The sequence below is a fragment of the Canis lupus genome, chromosome 32 (genome assembly GCF_011100685.1).
Source record: "Canis lupus familiaris isolate Mischka breed German Shepherd chromosome 32, alternate assembly UU_Cfam_GSD_1.0, whole genome shotgun sequence".
NCBI lineage: Eukaryota > Metazoa > Chordata > Mammalia > Carnivora > Canidae > Canis > Canis lupus.
This window is the reverse complement of record NC_049253.1, coordinates 7,866,468-7,890,823: the sequence shown is the minus strand read 5'-3', so window position 1 is coordinate 7,890,823 and position 24,356 is coordinate 7,866,468. Positions and strand designations below refer to the sequence as shown.

At 36.5% G+C, this 24,356-nt stretch overlaps 1 protein-coding gene across 1 annotated transcript in view; it reads left to right on the top strand.

The window, feature by feature from the left end:
- The window catches only part of FAM241A (family with sequence similarity 241 member A), a 44,192-nt gene that overhangs the window by 14,244 nt on the left and 5,592 nt on the right, over positions 1 to 24,356 (top strand). The gene's annotated exons all lie outside the window — the stretch shown is intronic.

Genomic DNA, 24,356 nt, shown 5'->3' with positions numbered 1-24,356 from the left:
GGAGTATAAAAGTACGTTAGTTTAAGCTTTTAAATTTACAAAAGGGTAAGAACAAAGTGATTTCTTCATAGAGAGTTAACCACTTAATATGACCATCTTTGGTATCAATAAAGTTATGCAGTATAAAACACTGGAGAATAAATATATGAAGAGGAAATTAGATCCCAAACTTCTTCATTATTCAATATGTATGCATATTTAACAGTAATATAATTAAAAGGATATAACAATTCTGCCATTTCTGAATAATAATATTTTACCTTTGGAGTTTTAAATGATTAACTATTTAGAAATCTGTCTTTCACACTTTATACTTAGCTACTGTTTTAAGACTTCAGTTGCTTTAACAATCTGTCCATATACTGAAGATATTGTCTTTCTCCATTTGTATCATAGTAAACATCAGATGCTTTAATAACTGATTATAGTTATTGTATTATAGGTAGTTTTCTATATTGTTTGTTCCTTATTTTTCTGTTTAGCATATATTTTCTCCATAGCTTTTTTTTCATTTATTCAAAAAATTTACTGAGCATCTACTATTTTCCAGGCACTGTTCTAGGTACCCAGGATACAAAGAAACAAACAGAAACAAGCCCAAATTGCTCTCCTCATTAAACTTGCATTGTAGTAGGGGGAAAGACAATGAATAAATGAGCAAGTAACAGGGTTATAAGTGCTATGGAAAAAAATGAAAGGAGGGAAGGTGGTAGGGAGTGTGGTTATGGGGTAGGGTTGCTGTTTTAAATAAGGTGATCATGGAAGGCCTCACTGAGGTGATATTTGAGCAGAGAACTAAAGGAAGTGAGAATTACTTGGCTGTGCCCCTTCTTTTGCTTTGACTTCCTAGGAGGGTAGAACCAAATTTGAAGTTTGGTTTTAGTAATTGTGGTAAGTTATCTTTCCCCAATCTAGATTCTCAATTCTTTCCCACCCATCCTACCTTCCAGTTCTCTGTTTTTTATTATTTCATTTGTTCCTACTGTAAGTAAATTCAAATCCTTTGTGGAAAGAAGAGAGGAAAAAGTAAATTAATTATGGACTTATAAACTTCGTCTCTTAAAAAATATATTTCTTAAGGAGTATCATATATATAATCACACCTTATAATGAATTTAAGTATTTCCTTTTTTTTTTTTTTAATGCCTGCTTCAATTCTTTTACATGAAGGTTTGCATCACAGTTTATTGGAAAGTTGGAAAGAGCTCAGCTTTATAGTCAGAAGCCTCCTGCCTCAAATCCTGACTGGTTGTCTGATTCTGGGGAAGTCACTTGGCTTCTGAAGTCTAACAACACTCACCTAATGGTGTATTGGGAGGACCAAACACTTGGAATGTGTGTGTTTAATAAGTTTATTAACTTGGAATGTGTGTGTTTAATAAGTTTATTGAACAAATGACTAATAAGCAAATAAAAATGGGGGAGGGATTCCATTTAAAAATGGAGGAAAGGGCAGCCCCGGTGGCTCATCAGTTTAGCGCTGCCTTCAGCCCAGGGCCTGATCCTGGAGTCCCGGGATCGAGACCCATGTCAGGCTCCCTGCATGGAGCCTCCTTCTCCCTCTGCCTGTATCTCTGCCTCTCTCTCTGCCTCTCTCTCTCTCTGTGTGTCTCTCATGAATAAATAGATAAACTCTTTTTAAAAAATGGAGGAAAAATAAAAATTAAACTACAGGGTTTTTTGTTTTATTTTATTTTTTTACTGAAGAGCTTAAAAATATTTTGCTAATACTTTTCTCTTGGCCAGGGTGTGATTTTAAAAGTGAGAGTCTTCAGCACATAAACCATATAACCAGGAATAAAATCATTAGAGTACATGGAATCTTCAACAGGAAAGACTATAGAGTAAGAAGAGAAGATGGCCTACAGATAAGTCTCTGAAGAGTTCTAACATAAACTCAAAGGAAAATGAGCCAACAAAAGTAGACCAAAAAGGACAAAGGAAGTAAAGACATCTAGAACGACTAACAGGCTTCTTGCTTGTACTTCTGGGTTGTTCCATTCTCTGAGATAGGAGACCCTGGAGGAAGACCAATTTTAGGGAAATTATTATGAATCTGGTACAGAGCATGTTGAGTTCGAGATTCCTATAAGAGACATCTACATGGAAATGTTGAATACAGAGTTGAGCATTAAGTCTAGAAATCTGAAGAGTTGCCTGAGCTGAAGAGTAATGCTCAGAAAAATAAAAGGAAACTATGAATCTTTTATAAAAGTGAAGGTCATTTTAATTAGTAAGGGAGAGTGCAGTGGTATTTTAATATGGTAAGTTGAGTACATATCCTTCCTTAAATATTAAACAGCTTAATGGGAGGGAATATGGATAATTTAATTTGTGTACTCCACAGCACTTACCTTGCTCATGGTAGGCATTCAATTATTATTTATTGGGATCCCTGGGTGGCGCAGCGGTTTGGCGCCTGCCTTTGGCCCAGGGCGTGATCCTGGAGACCCGGGATCGAATCCCACGTCGGGCTCCCAGTGCATGGAGCCTGCTTCTCCCTCTGCCTATGTCTCTGCCTCTCTCTCTTTCTCTCTCTGTGACTATCATAGATAAATAAAAAAAATTTAAAAAAAAATTATTATTTATTGAGTTAAACTAATTTGACTAAAGCCAGGCTGTTCTGTGAGTCAAGGATTGTGAATTATTGGAGTTGGAGTTAAGTAATCAAAGGTTAGAGGTACTCAGGGAGGACGTGACACACACCAAGAACCAGAGTGTGGTTTCCTGAAAGTAAGTAGCTGTCAGTCTGGTAAATCAGTCAGGTCTGTGCAGGTTTGCCACAAGTAGGGCATAACACATCTTGCATAAAATGCAGGTGCAAAACATGCTGAGAGGAGAGGATCATGACTTTAGAATGTAACTACAGACTTTATTATAGTGGTCAGAAAACTTGTAGTCATTTTCACTCTATCACCATTTACCTAAAATTAAAACAGCTATTATATATACTTCATTATAAAATAAGGTAGCTTTATGTAGATACACTGTTTTCAAACTATTTCTTCCAGGAGAAATGTAATAACCCAAATACTTTCCCTTATTTATAACACCAGATTCCTACAGATTCTTTAGTGCCATAAACAATGAAGAGCAAACTTTCCCTCCATCTAAATGGTTGATTAATAATTTAATAGGCATTTCCTTTTAAAAGAATTGCTCCACGATGGTTAAATCAGAACTGCAAAGAAAAATATCATCCAAATCATTGGATTTGACAAAAAGTGCAGTGTAAAAACAAGAAGCTATTATTGTACAACACAATAAACAAGTTCCAAGCATTGTTATATGAGTGGCATTTTCATAGCTTTTTGAAAAATTGTCATATTCATTTGTACTGTTAACTTTGCTATGAGACTGAGACAAAAATCTCATTATAGACCTTAGTAAGAAATTAATGATAAAGAGATAACTTTAAAGGCAACTTAATTCCAACAAGAATGGTTCATATATTTGCACAGTTCTGTTAGACATAACAATCATGTTTACCTTTAACTCTTCACATGTAACATGGAGAAGATTATTTATTTATTTATTTATTTATTTTTGGAGAAGATATTAATAACATAAGTAGAATTTTCAAATTTTCATAAAGCTATACTTTTGTGGCCTAAGTACAAACTTAACAACTCCTGTCTTAAAATCTGATTTTTTTCCTAATGTTTAAGTTACTCAAATTCCAGTTACTTAACATATAGCGTAGTATTAGTTTTAAAAGTAGTGTTTAGTGATGCATCACTTCTATATAACACCCAGTGCTCATCACAACAATTGCCCTCCTTTATACACATCACTCACCTACTTCTCCTCCAGCAACCCTCAGTTTGTTCTCTGAGGCTAAGAGTGGAGCGCCTAGGTGGCTCAGTCAGTTAAGTTGTTTTTTTTTTTTTTTTTTTTTTCAGTTAAGCTTTTGACTCTTCATTTCAGCTCATGTCATGATCTGGGATTGTGGGATTGCTTCACATTGGCCTTTGTGCTCAGCACCAAGTTGGCTTGAGATTCTCCCTCTCCCTCTCCCCCCTCCCCACCCCCATGTGCAAGCACTCTGTCTCTCTCTCTCAAATAAGTAAACACAAATAATAAGAAAAAAAGTCTCTTATGGTTTGCCTCCCTCTTTTTTTCTTTCCCCCGTGTTCATGTTTTATTTTTTAAATTCCACATATGAATGAAATTATATGGTATTTGCCCTTCCCTGACTGACTTATTTCACTTAGCATAATACCCTCTAGCTCCATCCACATTGTAGCAATGGCAAAATCTCATTCTTTTAGAATCTGATTTAAAAGAGGTATTCATGAAGTCATAATGTTGATGATTCTTTTAGTGGATTCCAGCAACCAGAACAACAGCCTTCAGTAATAGATCTTTTAAGAACAGTACTTTTAAGAATCCATCTTCATCTAGATGGTGCTTTAGATTCTGACTAGTGCTTCTAATTTTGTAACATCCTTGCCTTTCTTGGTTTTGTTTTTTAAAGGAAGTATGACTTGCGTAATCCATAAGTGTTATAATTCCAATCAGGATCTCTATTTTGTTTCTTTTGTTTTAGGAATAAGAAGGTGTTCTGTTACAGTATAAAATCCATTTTTGTACTTAGATGTATGAGTGAGAGCATTTGGAATTATGAATATAGATTAACCTGAAAAAGAAATAATGATACCTCTTAGGAAGGAGAAGATAAAAGAGTAGGAAAGGTTTGGAACAATAAATAGGAAGAATTGGATTAACAGCAAGAAGCAGCTGAAAGGACTTGAGAGTATGGAAAGAGTAACAGGAACCCTGAACCAACAGTGTCTTATAACGAGGCATCTGAGCACAATTTTTACCTTAACAGACTAGAAAAAGGAGCAGTTGGAGGCTACTAAAAGGGAGTGGGAGAGAACATGGGACTATGAATTTATAGTTGAAATGGTAAGCAGTTCTAAATTGCAAGGAGAAAATAAAACCCAAAAAGGCTTAATCTGTAACTGACCCAGAAGGTTTTGCTTGTTTGTTTTTATAATTTATAATTACTAATTTCTTATTTGTTTTCATGTATTTGTTTATCTCTATATGATACTGTGTCTTGTTGGTGTTTTGGGAATGTGAGATTCCTGCCCTTTTGAAAGAAAGTAACAAGATCTTTTTCAAAAAAAATGTCTTTCTTTTGAGAGGCTGAGTGGGATAGTGGTGGAGTGGATTGAACGAAAAAGAATACCAGGGTTTGGAAGTGAGGGAAACTCCTCAGTCTAAAAATGCCTCTGAAACTGACTCCCAGCTTGGTCCTATCATTTTTCCTCCTTCATTTTTGTCTCTCCATAATTCATTTGAAATTATGTTATTTATAAAGGCAGTCTTCCTGTGATAATTGGAGCACATTCTACTATGTTAGTACTATTGTTCATACTACTAAGGCAAGACAATTGCAGGAGGGAATAAAAGGGGATTATTTTCTGTCCAAATAAGATACATTTTTCTTTTTTAACTGAATATAGTTAGAAAAATGAAACCCCAAAAATCTGTCCATTAAGTATTCTATGTGCTTAGTCTTTATGTTAGTTTATGTTGCTTTTCTTTTATTGGAGGTAGGGGGCAGTGGTGGGATTAAGAATTGGAGATTGGGGGGATCCCTGGGTGGCTCAGCGGTTTGGCGCCTGCCTTTGGTCCAGGGTGTGATCCTGGAGTCCCGTGATCGAGTCCCACGTCGGGCTCCCGGCATGGAGCCTGCTTCTCCCTCTGCCTGTGTCTCTGCCTCTCTCTCTCTCTCTCTCTCTATCATGAATGAATAAATAAAATCTTAAAAAAAAAAGAATTGGAGATTGGTTTGACATTTTTTTTTTTTTTAAAGACAGGTTTTAAATCCTAGTCAAATAGTATTACACTTGAGACCAGGGGCTATACTCTAGAGTAAAGCAAAGGTAAACACCACAAAACCATTTTTAATAATTTAACGTTAATTTTTGCTGAACATGAGTGAATCCAGACAAGTTCAACTGTTTGAACTGCTGATAAAAATTGATATATTAAAACAAATAGAATGTGAATAAATTACAAGATTGATTTTATATTTATAAGAAAACATATAGTGTAGGCCTTTAGAATATGGACTTTAAAGCGGAATGCCTGAATGTATGTCTTCACTCCACCAGTTACCAGGTGATCTTGACAAAATTACATAATCCCTCTTCCTCAGTTTCCTTTATGTTTTGAAGATCGAAGTCATATTCAGTAAATGTTAAGATTTTTTAAATTAATAAATATGTTGTGAAATTCATTAAAAACTTCAGTTAAACATTATTTAGTTGTTTATAAGGGGATCTCTACATAGGGCCAGCCTTTAAGATGAAGAGAAATAAAAAGCAGAAATTAGTTTTTGCAGGTGATTAAATGCTGAAGTAAAGATATTTTTGATAACCACAGAATCAGTTTATAGTACATTAGTGCTATATACAACTGTTCTATTATATAACAAGGCAAAAGCAATTAAATGCACCATATAATTTTCTTTAACATCATTTAAATACTTGAAAGCATTTGTTAATGATTGTTTTTGTTGCTGCTGGTGGTGGTTTTTTGCCAACTCTCCTGATTTAATTTTTTTAACCAAATTGACCTTTTTTGAATTAAAGGTCAAAAGTACTTTGCAACTCTTAAACACATATTTTGCCTTAGAATATACTTATTTTTACATAAATGTTAATCTCCTTACTAAATTTTTAGCTTCTTAGAGTTTCATTTATCTAATACATTACAGGCACCAGAAAAATGTTTGGTTTGGGAATTTTTTTTAAAGATTTATTTATTTTTTAAAAAAAGATTTATTTATTTGAGAGAGAGTATGCATATACAAGGGGTGGGGAGGGGCAGAAGGAGAGGCAGAGAATCTCAGGCAGGCTACATGCTGAACGCAGAGTCCAATGTGGGACTCTATCCCACTACCCTGAGATCATGACCTGAGCTGAAACCAAAAGTCAGATGCTCAACTGGCTCAGCCACCCAGGTACACGCCAGAAAAATCTTTTTTTCATTGAATTGGTTCTATAAATAAAGGTGTTTTTACAGCAATATAATTATAAATGTTACATTGAATATGTATGATAACTTAAGGTAGTTTTATTCTTATATATATTTGGCATATTTTCTTCTTTGCTTATTATTTTCTTTGGGGGCTACCAGGGATTTAATGTGGGGAATAGGAAGAGGGCAATGATTTTAATGCTCAGAGCATTTTTTTTTCTTAGAGAGGGGGTGGGAGAGGTAGAAGGAGAGAGAATCTTAAGCAGGGTCCATGCTGGAGCCTGATGTGAGGCTCAGTCTCACAATCCTGAGATCATGACCCTAGCCAAAATCAAGAGTCAGATGCTTAACTGATTGAGTCACCCAGGAATCACAATGCTCAGAGCATTCTTGATTTACTTCTGACATTTCTGCATCTTTTAAAAACATTTCCAAGGGTTTATAAATACTAATTAAAAAGTATTATTTAAAAAGTATTTTAATTAAAAAAGTATTTTTAATTAAGGGTTTATAAATACTAATTAAAAAGTATTATTTAAAAAGTATTTTAATTATGCTAAACATTATTTCAAAAAACAGATTTAGGTGTGACATTTAATGTATTGATAGCAACTAGAGAAAAACAGGAGTATTCTGAGATTTTAATTTCTGGTTAATTTTCCTTTAAAAAATGAATTAAATCAGCTAAAATACTTGCTAGACTCTGCTAAACAAAGAAGGAACATTGCCTCTTTAATGTTGGGTGTGAGAGGAACTGAGAAAGGAAGAAACATATTGATTTTTATTTGTTAAACTTTAAATATAAGTAAATAAAGACTTTTTTTTAAGTTTTAGTAGAAGAACCATTTGATTCAATGGATCCTCAGAAGTTGAGCTTTTGTACTCAGAATTTGACCATTACAGGACATATGAAAAATAATAAACACTCTTCAAAGGCTTAAGATCCCAGGACTGAATCAAAAAAGACTAGTCGTCAGGTCATGATCTCAGGGATGTGAGAATCGAGCCCTGTGTCAGGCTTCACGCAGGGCATGAAGCCTGCTTAGGATTCTCTCTCTGCCCCCATCTCCTTCACCCACTCATCCTGCTCTCTTGCTCTCTTTCTTAAAAAAAGAGCAACAACAACAAAACCCTGCCATCCACCATCCAGGATCATCCAATTTACTCTTACAGGAATTGTACCTCACTTCATCATCAAAAACAATTAATGTCCAGAAACAACCAAAGCAGGATTTCCAAAACAATGAAGTAAGGAACTCAGTGGGCTTTTCCCCCAGCAAAACAACAATTTAACTGGTGAAAATTATTTAAAAACAGCAATTATTCAGTCCTTGGGAATTATCCTATGGGCATACAGCATATCAAGAAACATTCATTAGAGAAAATCTACTAAATATCAGAACAGTGAGTTTTTGTGGCATTTGAGCCACCACCCATTATCTCTCCCTCATTATGTCCCCCTCACAGTGCTGTGTTACAGAAGCTCTAACCCTAGCATGTTAGCCAAGAGGCCAAAAAGAAGATGAAGTTTCCTCACTCCCTACCCCCTAGCTGCTTAGAGCTGTAGTTTGACTATGGAGGAGAAACCATTGTTTCTCATCGCCCCCCTTACCCCCATCAGCACCACGTTATAGGAACTCTATTCCACATAGGCATGACTGAGAGGACCAACTTTCTCTTTCTTCAGCCAGTCCCTACTCTCAGCAGAGCAAGCTGAGAACACTGTGGCCTAATTATCCTGTCCTAACTCACCATAGGGTAGGGGTTCCACACCAAATGAGGCAACCCAAGACCAGAGCTGCTCCCCCATTTTCAGGGTATACTTGTAGAGCAGGGCTATCACTGGAAAAAGAGAGTCTCTATCCCCAACTCCAGTGCATTGATGGAGAGGTTCTGCCCAGGGGTAAAGACAGACCATATGAGTGAAGAATGACTTTATTTGTAAGGAGTGTAGAATTTCATGCCTAAGGGTGTATAAAACATTGAGAGGAGCAATGAAGAGCAATTGAGAGGAGACTGCATAGCTCCATAATGCATCAAACCAACAGAGCAGCCAAAAGTTTTAAAGAAAGAACCAGGGTAAGAGTCAGCCCAGAAGAACCCTCCTGGCATCAAAATCAACTGTGATGATCAGGAAGGTAATGTGCATGTGCAAAGCTGCGCCTACTGAGGAGCAATCAGAGCAGGATGTGGGGCAGACTTGAAAGCATTCTCCAAGCTGCACACAGACCCATCTACACAGGGCAGAAGCCTCACAGGAACAAGGGGCTTCAGCACAGCCTGTGATCAGACACTTCTCGAACAATAGTAAGTTACTCAGACCCAGAGTTAACTCCTAGGAAGTAAGGCCCCAAAATAATATTACAATCATCCCTGGCATTCTGGAAAACTGTGCACATGTCCAAGGCTGTGCCCTCTCGGAGCAACCAGAATGGGAACCTCCAAACCACTAGTCCTGTGCTGTATGCAGGGCAAACAACTAAAATCCCTGAACTAGGATAGCAACGTCTAACCCACAGATACAGCCGATAGCCCAGAGTAAAATTGACTGGCAAAAGAGGCTTAGGCACAACCATGAACCAGTGGCTGTGCGAACTCAGGAGCAACCCCTAAATAATGAGGCTAAAAGATAAAAATAGCAGGGGAAAATATGAGTAGGAATATTAGAAGCTGCACACTGCAGGGAAACAGACTTTGCAGAATTAGTTCAGGCAAGTCACTAAGCAAATAGACAATCAAGCAAATAACAACAGCTATTCACCTCTGGGGGGGGGGGGGGGGAGAAGGGGACCTGAGATCAGCATCTGGTATTGCTAAAATATATTCTCCAAAATGCCCAATTATCAACACAAAACTATGAGACATGGAAAGAAATAGGCAAGTATGACCCAAAAACGGAGGAAAAAGGGAGATAGAAAATGCCATTGATGGGTCCCAGATGATGTACTTAGCAGACAAAGACTTCAAAGCAGTAGTATAAATACGTTCAAAGAACTAAGGGAAACCATGCTTAAAGAATGAAAGTATAATGATGGTGTCGCAGCAAATAGTGAATATTAAGAGAAATTTTTTAATTAAATGGAAATTATGGAAATGAAAAATATAATAAATCAAGTAAAAATTATTTGAGCTGGTAGAAGATAAAAATCAGTGAATTTGAAGATAGATCAAGAGAGATTATACATTCTAAAAAACAGAGAGAAAAATAATGGGAAAAAATGAGTAGAGCTTCAGAGACTTGTGGGACATGAATAAGCACACCATGTACAAATAATGGGAATAACAAGGAGAGGAGAGAAAAGGAGAGAAAAAGTATTCTAAGATAAAATGGCTGAATTTTTTCTCAAATTTAGTGAAAAGCATCAAGTTACACATCCAAGAAATTCAATGAAGTCCAAATAGAATAAACACAAAGCAGTCCACTTCAGCAGACATGCCATACTTAACATGTTGAAAGGACAGAAAGAAAACGACAATCTCGAAAGCAGTATAGGAAAACAACTCATCGCATACAAGGGAACCCTTGTAAGAATTAATAGTTGACTTCTCATCAGAAATACTGGAAAATAGAAGGCCATAGGGCAACACATGCCAAGTGCTAAAAGTAAAAACCTGTCAATGAACAGTCTTATTTCCAGTGAAATTATCTCTTAGAAATGAAGGTAAAACATATTCTCAGATAAACAAAAACAGAATGTTTTGCCCACAGATCTGGCTTACAAGGATCAAACAAGGTTATGAGGATGAAAGCGTGTAACCCCAGTGAGTACTTTGAACCCCCCACACAAAAACAAAGAACATTTGTAAAGGTAATTATGTAGATAATTCCAAAAGATAGTATAAGTACATACATCTTCTCAACTGATTTAAAAAGCAATTGCATAAAACAATATATATAATTGCATTGTTGGGTCTAAGACGTATTGAAATATAGTTCACTTGATAATATCAGCACAAGAGAGGCAGTGGTATTGTGAGAGCTTTTATCAGAGTGAGGAAATGATACCAAATCGTAACTCAAATCCACAGGAAGAAATAGAAAGAACCAGAGAGGGAGCGATGTTGAGAAGACAGATTTTATACCAGCCAAAGATCAAAAGATACTTAAAAATCTATAAATGCTTGTTCTTTTATCTTCTTCTGAGGACACTTCCTTGCAATTGCTTATGACTAGGAACTGGTACCTTTTCCCTACTTAGGAAAGTTCACTTACAAAGACAGAGGACAAGATTTAGAATAGAAGACAAGGGTTGTGCACATGTGTGCGTGTGCACGCATGTGCGTGTGTTGTGAGGAGGGAGCATACAAACTAAAATAAGCCCCTTGAACCATTAAAGTACATAATCTTGCCAGGTGCTATGGTTAGTGCAGTAAGGAAAACATTATTCTGGGATTCAATCTTTTAATTAATTGATAAAGTACAATTTATTAGTGTTTCTCACATATTGATTTTCCTTGGCATGCAGTAATTGGGATCTTGACTATTATTCAATTACATCTTACCGATCTTCAGTATTCATGCATTAATCCTCATGGAGAGGAAATCTCCTCCATTTAAGAGGCTATCCTTGTCCCAGTCCCCAAATTTCCTGTCTTATCTAAAAATTTAGGTTTTGGCTTTATAAATGCTCAATGTATACTTTGTGGCTAAGCTATAGTGAAACTTCTACATACTGAGTTTTAAAATGGGAATAGTGTTACCTAACCAGTAGAGTGCCATAGTTTTGGAATCAGTCCAGAATTCAATCCCGGTTCTTCCATGTACCAAATACATATTATTACAGATCTCTGTTTGAGTAGTCTCAGACACATCTTAACACACCTACCTCATAAGGTTATTTTGGATTTTAAATAGAATAACATAGGAAACAGAGATTAGCAGGTGTTTAATACAATGTTTGTTACCTTAAGCCTTAAATGTGAGTGGGGAGGATGCAGAGAACAGAGAGATGTGACCAGAATAGGATTTACTGGGACACCTGGGTGGCTCAACAGTTACGTGCCTGCCTTTGGTTCCAGTCATGATCCTGGGATCCGGGATTGAATCCCGCATTGGGCTCCTTGCGAAGAGACTGCTTCTCCTTCTGCCTATGTCTCTGCCTCTGTGTGTGTGTGTGTGTGTGTGTGTGTGTGTCTGTCTGTCTCATTAATAAATAAATAAATCTTTAAAAAAACAGAATAGTATTTATTTTATGAGACAGTTAGAAAGTAAGATGAATTAGTAAAATGGTTACAGAGAATACTTCATAAGATTTTGTAATCTAGATGGAAGTGCCTAATATATGGCAGACACTGAGAATTAGAAAGTTAATGGGGAAAAACATGATTTTTCTGTTTTGCTACATATAAGCCATTGAGAAAGATAAACATAAATTAGGTAATCACACAAACAAAACACAAAATTCATCTGATGTGAGGATAGCTATGTGGTATGATAAGAGCATTTAATAAGGAGATTTTTCTAGCAGAAGTCAGGACAGACTTTCTTGAGATCTGAAGAATAAATAGGAGTTAATAGATGAAAAAAAGGTAGAACATACTGAGCTGAGGAAATAACTTTAAAAAGCTTTGGTTCAAGAAAAGCAAGTGAGTATGAGAGATGCAAATTAGGACAGGGAGGAGAAAGTGAATAAAGTGAAGGAGGGAGCAAAGTATAAGATGAGGCTGAGTGAGAAAAGCAAGTAGAATCATGTAGGAAAAATTAGGTAGATTAAGGAAATATTTAGGATTTAGATGTTAGAATCAACAGGACCTATTGATAAATTGGATGTAGGAAATGAGGGGAAAAGCTTCTGCAGATCATTCCTAGGATTCTGGCTTGTAGAAATTAAAGATGGATTTCATTCCTGACAATCTGTTCATTGAATGAAGGCCAGTTTTGAGGAGGGAAATGATGGGTCTGGCCTTGAATGTGTTGAATATTGAAGTATATTCAAGATATTCAAGTGTAAATGTCAAGAAGGCAGTTGAATATATGCGTCTAATGTGCAAAAGAAAGGTCTGAGCTGGACATAATATTTATATAATTGATTTATTGGTAGTAAATATAACTAATTTTTAGGGGGAAAATGTGGAGTGAAAATAGATGAGGGCTTAGGACCAGAGGTTGAGGGTCAATATTTAATAGCTAGGTTGAGGATGATGAATCCACAAAGGAGACTAATAAGGCGTAGCCAGATGGATTAAAGTAGAACCAGGAGAATGTAATGTCATAAAATGTAAAAGAAAAGGAAAAAAACGGTCATCACGAATGCAACTTAAGAATGGAATAAATGAGACCTGAAAAAATATCTATTTAATTTATTGATATGACAGTTTATTGGCAACCTTTTCAAGAGCTGTTTTGGTGGTGTACTGGGGACAGAGACAGACTGGAGTAGGGTAAGTTGTGAATGGATGGAGTAATTCTCCCTGGATCTCTTGAACTAAGAGCTTTTGTTCAGGACTGTTTTTTCAAGGGCACTTGTTAAATGAACAGACTTGGAAGATAGGGACACTGTCTCCCTCTGGAACAGAGAACAAATCTGTTTGCTGTCCAGTATAATAAAGATAATGTCTCCCTCTGGGACAAAGGTCAGGTAGGTTTTGCCTGTAGCCCATAATAAAAGATTAGAGTTCTCTAAGTTCAGACTTGCTCGGCTGTGATGCATACCTACTGCCTGCAGCATCTACCTGTGCCACTCTATGTCACCTTGTGGGACTTAGGAGGAAAGGGGAACCAATCTCAACATGAAACTCATGCCGCTTCATGTGGCCTGAGGAATAAAGTCCTTTGCCTCCAACCCAGGCGTCTTATGTTGTCTGCAAGCATCCATGAAACTATAATAGGCTAATTTGTTGGCTTGCATGTAGAATAAAATCAGTCTCTTACAGTTCTTGATACCATGAAAAAATGGAAACTAGCCAAGTGAATTGTTTCAAATGGTTGGGCTACAAAAGAGAAGAAAATATAAGGCTGAACTAATAGAGGATATACCATGGAGGGAGTTTCGTAAAGAAGAGTAAGAGCTAAGCACGTGTAAGTATTGATGAGGGGCCAGTTGAGGGGGAGAGATCGAATATATTTAAGACAGAGGATAATGGAAGATGGATAATCTAAGGTAGGAGAAGATCCTACAGATAGGTAAGAGGAATTGGACAGAGAAGAAGGAACACTTCCTCATTTCTTTATGTGTAATAGAGAATTCAGGGAAGAGAGACATAAACTGAAGTGGTTGTTACATTTAGTATCACAGTTAAGGAAGCTCTTTCTGACTGTTTCTCTTTTCCCTGGGAAGTAGAAGGTCAGGTAATTTGCTGGAGGAGGGGAATAGAGGAGCAGAGGTTTGAAAGAAAGAAGTTTGAAATAGTCTGTGGAGAGAGCAGAAAAAATAAGCTGAGCAGAGAAATGGAGTAGGAATGAAGGGTCTTTGGAGATCTGTTGGGGGTTAATGGTAAGAAACTAGTGGTACCAATATACCCAATGGTATGACTTTCTCTAGCACCACTCAGGTTCAGGCAGAGAAAATAGTTAAGTTCCCCTAAAATTAAGGTTTTGCCCAATAAGACAATGGAGTTTAAAATTTTATTGAAATTCTGGGCCATAGAACTCAAGCTGAATGGGGATAGAGAAGAAAGGAATGGACTGGGCTAGTGGGTTGAGAGGAGTTAGAGATCAGTGGACCACAAGCCCAATGAGGTTGAAAAACATTCATTGGGAGTTGTTGAATAAACAAGGTAAAAGGAGGGATTCCTGAGTGGTTTAGCGCCTGCCTTTGGCCCAGGTCATGATCCTGGAGTCCCGGGATCAAGTCCCACATCGGGGTCCCTGCATGGAGCCTGCTTCTCCCTCTGCCTGTGTGTCTGCCTCTCTCTCTCTTTCTCTCTGTCTCTCATGAATAAATAAATAAAATCTTTAAAAAAAAAAAAAAAACAAGGTGAAAGGAGAAAAGGTTGCAGTGAGAAGATTTAGGAGTTGTTCATTCATTCATTAGTTCATTCATTCATTCAATAAAAATCTCAATTCACAGACTAGTATGTGCCATCTAAAAATTATTGTCCTCTTGCTTGGTATGCATCTTGAGATATATCCTTAAAATATATAATTTACCTACCCAGTAACAGTTTCCTTGGTCTACTTTATTGTGGCTGGTTCTCCTTGATAGCTAGAGAAGACCAACCAAAAGTAGCAAGGAGAAATCAGCATTTTAGTTTTTACCCTATATTTTCTTGTGTTGTCTGAATATGTACAATAACCATTTATCCATGTGTTTCTAATTCAGTTTTTTAAACAACTTTTAGAAAGTTATATCTAAAAATTTCCACTTGGATAACCCTCATTAATTGATGTTTTTAATATTATTAATACATTTGCTATATTAGTTATTGCTAGTAACAATAATCCAAACTAGTGAGGAAGTAGTTGAGCACTATAGTGAAGAACAAAGAACACAGGCTTTGAAATTAACAATACTTTCTGTAAAAAATGGAGACTAAATGTCATAATGAATATAAAGTACTTAACATAATCTCCAGCATATAGTAAAATCCAGTTAATAATAGCTATTATTTTTATCATCATTGTCATCATCATCATCTGTAGTCAGAACTCTTGGTTCCAAGGGACAAAAATTCAACTCCTGCTACAGTTTGCAAAATAGGAATTTATTGGCTCATGTAATTAAAAAGACCAGAGGTAGATGCAGTATCTAGACACAGGTATCGAAACTATATCAACTATATCATTTCTTGGTTTCATTAATAACAAGCTTTCCCCCTCATGGTAATAATATGCCCTACATCTTACCAGCTAACCAGTAGCAGTGAAAGAAAAATGTCTCTTTTTTAATAGTTGCAGCGAAAGTCTTAGGTAGAGGTGCTTCATTGGCCTGTCTTGGGTTACATGCTAATTCCTTAACTAATCATATGTCCAAGGAAATGGAATATTCCAATTGGCCAGGAATCGAACTGGGGAATGGGAACATCTTCAACCAAAACACAGGGACTGAGAGTGGATGGGGGATGGTTTCTCCAAAGTTAAATCAAATTTCTGCTAAGTAGGAAAAGGTGGAATAAATGCCAGACAGGCAAAACCAGCAGATTTCCAATACTGCACATATAGTTCTGTGCAGTAATACAAATGTAATACTGCAAACAGGAGAACAGTTGAAAGTACATTTTAAATTGTCACCCACTTAGCAAAAGCCTGTTTATATAATACAGCCTGTACTTTTCTTAAAGTGAGAAAACAGAGGTCTTCCCATACTAATATGCACAGATTGTGTCATAGGTTAAGGATGTTCCACAGAAAACATCCCACCTCAATTTCTATATAATTAAATGTCATAACACTTGAAGAAAAATGCAATTGAATTTAATTATCATAGAAAGATGATCACTAAGGTATTAGTTATCTCAAGCAACATGGCACAATAGAAAAAGAAGTAAAAATCACAAATATAAATCTATCAAAAATATAGTAATAATAATATTTACCATATATTGAATGATTAGTATGTGTATTCTAAAAGCTTTTTTTTTAGGTCTTATTTATTCATTCATGAGAGATACAGAGAGATAGACATAGGCAGAGGGAGAAGCAGACTCCCTGTGGTGAGCCTGATGCGGAACTCGATCCCAGGACTCTGGGATCACGACCTGCGCCAAAGGCAGATGCTCAACCACTGAGTCACCTAGGCATCCCTCTAAAAGCTTTTTATCCATTTGTTTTATTATCACAACTCTGTGAGTTAGGTAATCATTATGTTCCTTTTATTTGTGAGGAGACTGAGGGTGAGTGGTTAAGTAATTTGCCTTGTATGTGTGCAGAGCAACATTTGACTCTGTTCTCGGTGCTTCCAAAGCCTGTGTTATCAATAATCGGGCAGAGTGACTTAACCTCTTATTCCTTGCTTCTAAAGTAGGAGATTTTGTTTTAATTACCTTTAAGGATACTTGTCTCTTAAAAATCCTAATTATGTAAGGGCCCACCTTTAATTTCTCATTAATTTTTGTATCTCTTAAGAAGATTTTGAATCAATTATAACACTTTTATTTTTATGTATGTCTTTAATCATGGATGAAAAAATAATAATATCACTATCTTTATAAGAATACTTGAGTGTGCAGGTCATAGCATTATTCTATGGTCATGAAGGAAACTGCGCTTTTGACAAATGTTCTTTCATCAGGACCTCACATACAAAGAATAAAATTTGGCAAATACACAAAGTGGTTAATATTAAAGTAGAGGGAAAAGCACCATCTGAATTTCTGCATCCCTTTACGTATGAAGTGTTCTGTTTGGTTGGTTTTTTAGTTTTTATTGTATGTTGCCTTATTGCAACTCTGCCAAGTATATCTCTGCATTCTTGTTTGGAATCTTTTTTTCCACATTTGAATCTGAAATCTAGTCAATACTGAAAGGACTATGAAAAATCCACTGAACTGTTGCAAATAGCTTTGCCTTGTTTACATTTTTATATAAGATTAAAAATTTTTGAGTAATTTTTTGCTTAATAAACTCACTTCCAATATGCTGCAAATTGTGAGTAAAGATGTAAAGCAAAAAACATGCTAATGATCATTTCACTTTGTTAAATGTATTCATTCTGTAAGAAATGAAAACGTGCTTACATAGTTTTTCTTTTTGCAGAGCTCAGATATGTAAAAATTCTTTGAAAACTAAGCAACATTAGACAGCTACTAGCTATTAATACTATAATAATAACTGGCAGGAGCATAGTATACATATAAATGAATAGTGTGGTCTTTGGAGTAAAAGCTCCATCATTTACTAAGAATGGGTCAATGGCAGACATTTAATACCTATGAAATTTAGTTTCCTTATCTGCAAATGAGGGAAAATAATAATGCCACCACAGCTTGTGAAAAGATCAAACAATATGAGGCTTGTAAAGCGCAGTGCCTGGCACATAAGAGGCACTCATTGATAATACTACCACTATTACTATTACTCTGAAAACTACAAACATGTGAGAGAGTCAAGTACTCAAGAACAACTCTGTATTACTCTCTACTCTTAAAAAATACCAATAGCTTAGGAATTGAGCTGAGCATGTAAATTTTTTTAAAAAAATTTTATAGAGAGTATGTGGATGAGTGGTGGGGGGAAGGGCAGAGGGAGAGACGATCCAAGCCAGCTCCATACCTCACGTGGATCTGAGGGGTGGGCTTCATCTCACAATCCCGAAATCATGACCTGATCCAAAACCAAGAGCCTCAACCAACTGAGCCACCCAGGCGCCCCAAGCGTGTAAATTTTAGCTAGCAGCTACCATATTTTGTAATCTAGTATGGAATATATTTATAAATATTTGGACAAATTCACATCTTACTCATGGAGGAATAAAATATTTGATGTTACATGTAAGTTTTGTGGGCTTTTTTGTGGGTTTTTTGTTTTGTTTTGTTTGTTTTGCTTGCCTAACATACTGTTATTGTAAAATACTTCTATTGTTCATTCAACAAATACTTATTCTGAGCCTACAATAGGCCAAGGACAGTGCAATAGACTGAGTAATCATGTTAAAATTTATGACGTGGTTCTTGCCCTTAATGGCAATGCCCTTCTTATCAAGGCTAGTGACAGGAAATAGATATATAAAGAAATAATTTTTATAATAAAATATTGTGGTAGGCAGAATAATGCCTCCCCAGAAGTGTCCATATTTTAATCTTTAGAATTTGTGAGATTTTGAAGATGTGATTAAATTTAAGGATTTTGAGATGGGGAAACTATCCTGGATTATCCCCCTAGGCTAGATCTAATCACATGGGTGATTTAAAAGCAGGTAACTTTTCCCTGCTGTGGTCAGAAAGAAAAGTTAACTACAGAAGAATGGTCAGAAGAGCTGCAACATTGCTGGCTTTGAAGATGGAGGAGGGGGGCCAGGAGCCAAAGCATGTGGACAGCCATTAGGAGCTAGTAAAGATAGGCAAATAGATTGTCTTCTAGGGCCTCTAGAAAGAAATGCTATCCTGCTCACATGACTTCTAATCTACAGAACTATAAAATGATAATATTTTGTTGTTTTAAGCCACTAAATTTATAGTATTTCTTACAGCAGCAATAGAAAACTAATACAAATACAATAAATTGGAGAAATAGAAGAAGAGAAGAATCATTTTCCAAAGTTGTGTCAGAAGAGCTAGGAAGACTTTTCCAGGAAGACTCACAAAAGTTATTGTTCCAGCGTGGATCACGTGCTTTTTCCAAAGTCAGCTTCTGGAAAGAAGTTTATTACTCTTAAGACTTGTCATCTCTAGAGCTGTAGGTGGGGTCTGCCTCACCTGAGGAATGTGGGCTGGAAGAGGTTCTAATAAGAAAGAGGAAAGCAGAGGACGCTTGGGTGGCTCAGTGGTTGAGCATCTGCTCAGGGGATGATGTTGGGGTCCCCAGAGTCCCACATCGGGCTCCCTGCATGGAGCCTGCTTCTCCCTCTGCCTGTGTCTTTGCCCCTCTCTCTCTGTGCCTCTCATGAATAAATAAATAAAATCTTTAAGAAAAAGGAAGAAAGAGGGAATACATGCTTCATTTTCAAAACTGCTAACTCCATTAAAACCTATACATTGTTTAGAAATTACTATAATAAAAATGCTTTGAAAATAAAGAACATCTTTTGTTTGGCAAGAAGTAAGCAAGGTAGAAAATTTATCAAGGTATTAACTTCAGTGCTTACAGACACATGATAAATTTTCTCCGTTTTTTCAACAAATATTTATTGAGCTTCTTCTATGTGCTGCTATTCCCAAGGCAGCCCCTGCTGTATACTGATATTAGAGGATTAATGGTCAGCAAAAATAGATACTGTCCATATCCTCAGGTAGAGGGATAGATACAGTAATCAAATAATCACACGCACATTTACACCGATTTAGAACATTGACAGGGCATTATATGGTGCTCTGAGATTGAGTTGAGACTTAAACTGAGACTAAATGAGAAGCAGGCATTAACTGAGCAAGGGAGGGAGGAGAGCGTGCTCGGCAGAGAAAATAGCATGTGTAAATCTGTGGCAGGCAAAAGCATGGCCTGTTCAAGAAGTGTGGCTGAAACAGAAAAAGACAGAGGGAGGCTGACGATGGGGTGAGGCCAGAGATCCAGAGAGAAGGCAGACTAAGCAGGGCCTCATAGATAATGTTAAAAATTTTGGCCTTTATCCTAAAAGCAGGGTGTAGGTGGAGTAATTGGATTAGCAATTTAAGATCACTTCAGCTGCAATGTATTAAATAGGGGAGCCAAGAAATAAACGCCAGACCGTTAGCAAACTACTGGAATAGTCAAGGTAAGATATGTTAAAAGATTGTTTGGGGATTGCAGCAGCAGATGGAATAGCAATATACACAATAAGAAAATATTTAGAAGGTAAAATAAAGAAGATATGTTGATGAGCTAGATGTGGAGGGGAGGGGAAGTGGGAGGAGTCACGAATGCCTCAGGTTTCTGATCTTTGATTCTGGTGGTGTCATTTCTTTTTTAATACAATTTTCCTAATTTCAATATGTTGTATTGCAGTAATCCTTAATTTAATTTAATTTATTTATTTGAGAGAGAGAGAGACATAACAGAAATAGTGAGAAGAACACAAGCAGGGAGGAGAAGGAGAAGCAGTCTCCCCACTGAGCAGGGAGCCCAATGAGGGGCTCCAGAACCCTGGGATCATGACCCCAGCCAAAGGCAGACACTAACTGAGATGCCTCAGGCACCCCTGTATTGCAGTAATTCTATTTAAGTATCCCAACTTACCAACTTTGCGAACTTAAAAAAAAGCCCTCAGTAAATGCACTAATTGATCAAACTAATCAATTATAACCATGCAGGTCTTTATCTCAACTAGTGTTCCTACAGTGAAGTACTGATGGCAGCTCTTACCAGACCTCAAGAGCCAATTGTTAAATTTTCAAGAACCTTGCAAGTTACTTGTAAGTAGCTTGAAAATGACCACAGTGAGAGGACCAGCTGCGGAAACTGGAAAAAATTACGGAACCAGCAAACAACTTAAATCAGAGATCCATCCACTGCAACTCCCACCCCCTACTTTCCCGCCTCAACAAATCCTACTGTTAAACATTTACCAGCACGCCAATGCTTGTACCTTTTAGAAGTTATGATACTTGGGGTGGATATGCTGCATATAGAAAATACAGTCATGAGACTAATCTCACTGATTTAAAAATGCTGCCTGTTTTTTTTCCATGTTCTTAAATGTCTTGTCTTTAGGATTGTTTGAAACCCATCTAATTCATTGCTAGGTATTTTGGATATTTCCACAGAATTTCATTTGTGAAGATATGCCACTCTTAGGCATTATTCTAGTGATTTTTACTTTTTCCTCTCCTTTAGATTGCCCAGATTAAGAAGTGCTGTGGTAAAGCGGCAAAATTTTAGTAATTATTGAATCTAGTTATAGGTGTATAGACGATTATCGTACTATTTTTCTTTAATTTTGTGTGCACTTGAAGTTTTTCCTATTACAAAATGAAGGAGGCTGTAGCAGCCACATCTTGCCCAGACTAGTCCCTTCCTGGGTCTTCCATTTACAGTCTCAATCCCAGCAGGTATTCTAGGATCTGAGATGATGTGATCCATTGCTGCCTCCCCACCTGGCCTCTAGGAGTTAACCAATTCCTTGTTTTCATTAAGTCTTGCAACACCTACTTCCCTGAAAAACCGACAAGCAATCTGTAGAAAAACTTAAAGCAAATCTTCAGAAAGAACCATATCAGATTAGGGTACTTTCTTTGTACTACAACCACAAAAATACTGAAAAAAAAAATCCTAAGTAGCAATAGAAAACCCCAAGTACATTGAGTACATAGATTAAAAGAGATTGGAAGAAGTAAAAAAGAAAACAAACTTTAACAAAAAGTGAAAAAGGAGGCCAGAAATGGTATCAACAATGCAAGACACTGGAGGCATAGAAAGAAATGAGGCACTAGAAGAAATACAAACTAAATCCAATAGTCTTCAGGTTCTGTCTAAAGAGAGAAGGGTTCGCTCTCAGCCAAAAACAAAATTTTTTTTCTTTTATAATGTAAAATATTATCATGGAACACATAAAATTATGAGAAGCTGAAAAACATAAAATTCACCCAATCATAGCACATCAGTGAAGAATAAAATAATTTAGAAATGAAACACAAAAACTAAGGAAAGGGGTTAACAAATACATTATAATTCAAGACAAAATTATCAGTATCAAAAGGAATCATGTAAATCCATTTTATGGATTAGAAAACTGAAGCTCACGAAAGTGAGTTGGTCAGAGTCATTCAGTTTAAGTGACGAAGCCTGGATTTGAACTCCCTGGATTTCACTTCTCTCTACACTTCTCTTTGTTTTTCTCACTCTTTTTGATAGAAATGCAAGTCTAAAACGTATTTTAAAATTATATTTAAATATAATTCAATAATAATTCTGGCTTAAACTTAAAATATAGACTTAAAAATGATGTCTTATTTTTCTACTACTTCATCAACGATCCCCTGTTCTACAGTAATTTGCTGTACTATGGGGAATGATCACCTTAAAGTCCTCTTGAAATCATTTTATCTGCTATTACAAACAAAAATTAGATTTTTTCACTCTTTCTTTCCTTCAATAAATACTTTAAATTGTATGTATGTAGACTAGATAATAGGCATTTTTAAAGGAAAAAATATTTTTATATATTGATGACTGAAATGATCAAGCTTTGGTTTCTACTAAAGGAATCTCAGTTTGATTCATATATTTGACGAATGCCTCAAAACTTGCTCAAATTCATTGGCTCTTTTGGCAGGTGACTTTTATCTTCTAAGTTTACTTTCTTCTGGCATAGATAGCATACTTAATGATACTTAGGACTTTCTTTTTATTATGTCAAACCCTATACCTATACCTAAAGATTTTTTGTTATATGAATAATTCTCCATCTTGTACCTACAGTGAGCTAATAGGTCTTCAGTAAACAATTACTGATTTGATTCATGACTCTAAATACAATTAAGTTTAATAAATTATGATGACAACTATGTCACCTACATGACTAGTTTTTCTTTTGTGGCTGTATTAGGGTCTAGTGAGGAGAAATTATACCAATATTTTCAACAAAGATAATTTATTTTAAAGAGTTGTTAATTAGGCATTGAAGAATGGAAAAGGCAGAAAGAGAACAGTAAGGCAGTGATTTTTCAAATGATAGTCACCAGACCAGCAACATAAACATCCACTGGAAACTTGTTAGAAATACGAATTCTGACTCCAAGCCCTAGCTTGGTTTATGAATCAGAAACCCTGATGATAGGTCCAACAATCTGTGCTGTGACAAGCCCTCTAGGGGATTATAAAGTATGCTAAAATTTAAAAATCATGTAGGTAACAACAGCTGGAAGCAGCCACCACTCCTAGGCCAGGGCAGCAAAGAAAAGAGCTGGAATTACTAAAACTGAGAAGATTGGGGAAAGGCCCTGTGGAGTTGAAACTCAGATTTTCAAGAATCCATCGTTTCTCACCCAGTAGTAGTGTCTCTGTGCTCAGAGGGGGGACCCCATAGAACTAAGAACAAGATATCTGAGGAATAGGTGCCCACAAATTGGATCTAGTGTCTCAAGATGGCACATTGAGATTGATTCTGCAAGTGTTGGGAAATCCCCAACTTGAAACCAGTGGCTGCTGGTGGAAGAAATTTCTACTACCAGAGTGAAGAAGAACTGTTGCTAGAACAAAACTGACAGCACCGACAAACCCACCAGAAGTATACAAGAGCAAATCCCTTCTTTTTTCTCCAGCTGTGCAATGTCTCATTGATCCCTCTATTGGCAGAGATGAACAGGAGCCAGAAATATTTGTAGAATTTTAAGGATTGGTTTCAAGCTGAGAGACAATAGCTCAGTAACTGGCATGAAGGCCTTACTTGTAATAAGATTGAGAGGTAATAGAAATAGTAAACTTTTTTGGAAATAGTAAACATTTTTTGGTGTGTATATTGGGTACATATGGATTTTTTTTTTTTGGACATTTTCTTAGGAGCAGATCCTAGATTGACTTTGGACTTATTGTACAAAATTATTCCTATTTGAAAACTATGTTTCTCTTGATGAGATTAATAAGCTGCACTTAGGACATTTCTAGAATTTGGACAAGAAACTATGCAAGGGCCTACAATGAGGTCTCCCTAGCTAGGGCTAAGACTGAACAATCACAGCAGTGATGGCTTAAGGATTGCTCAATACTTAGCAACAAGACTCTCTCAAGTCAGCTGAGGCTACATTCCTTAAAATCTCGGTGTCAAGGGAATGGACTAAAAAGCTTACTTACACAAGACAGAGCACTCTGGGTCCCTGGCTTGGAGGTTGGTAGGAAGGTTATTTTGAAATCA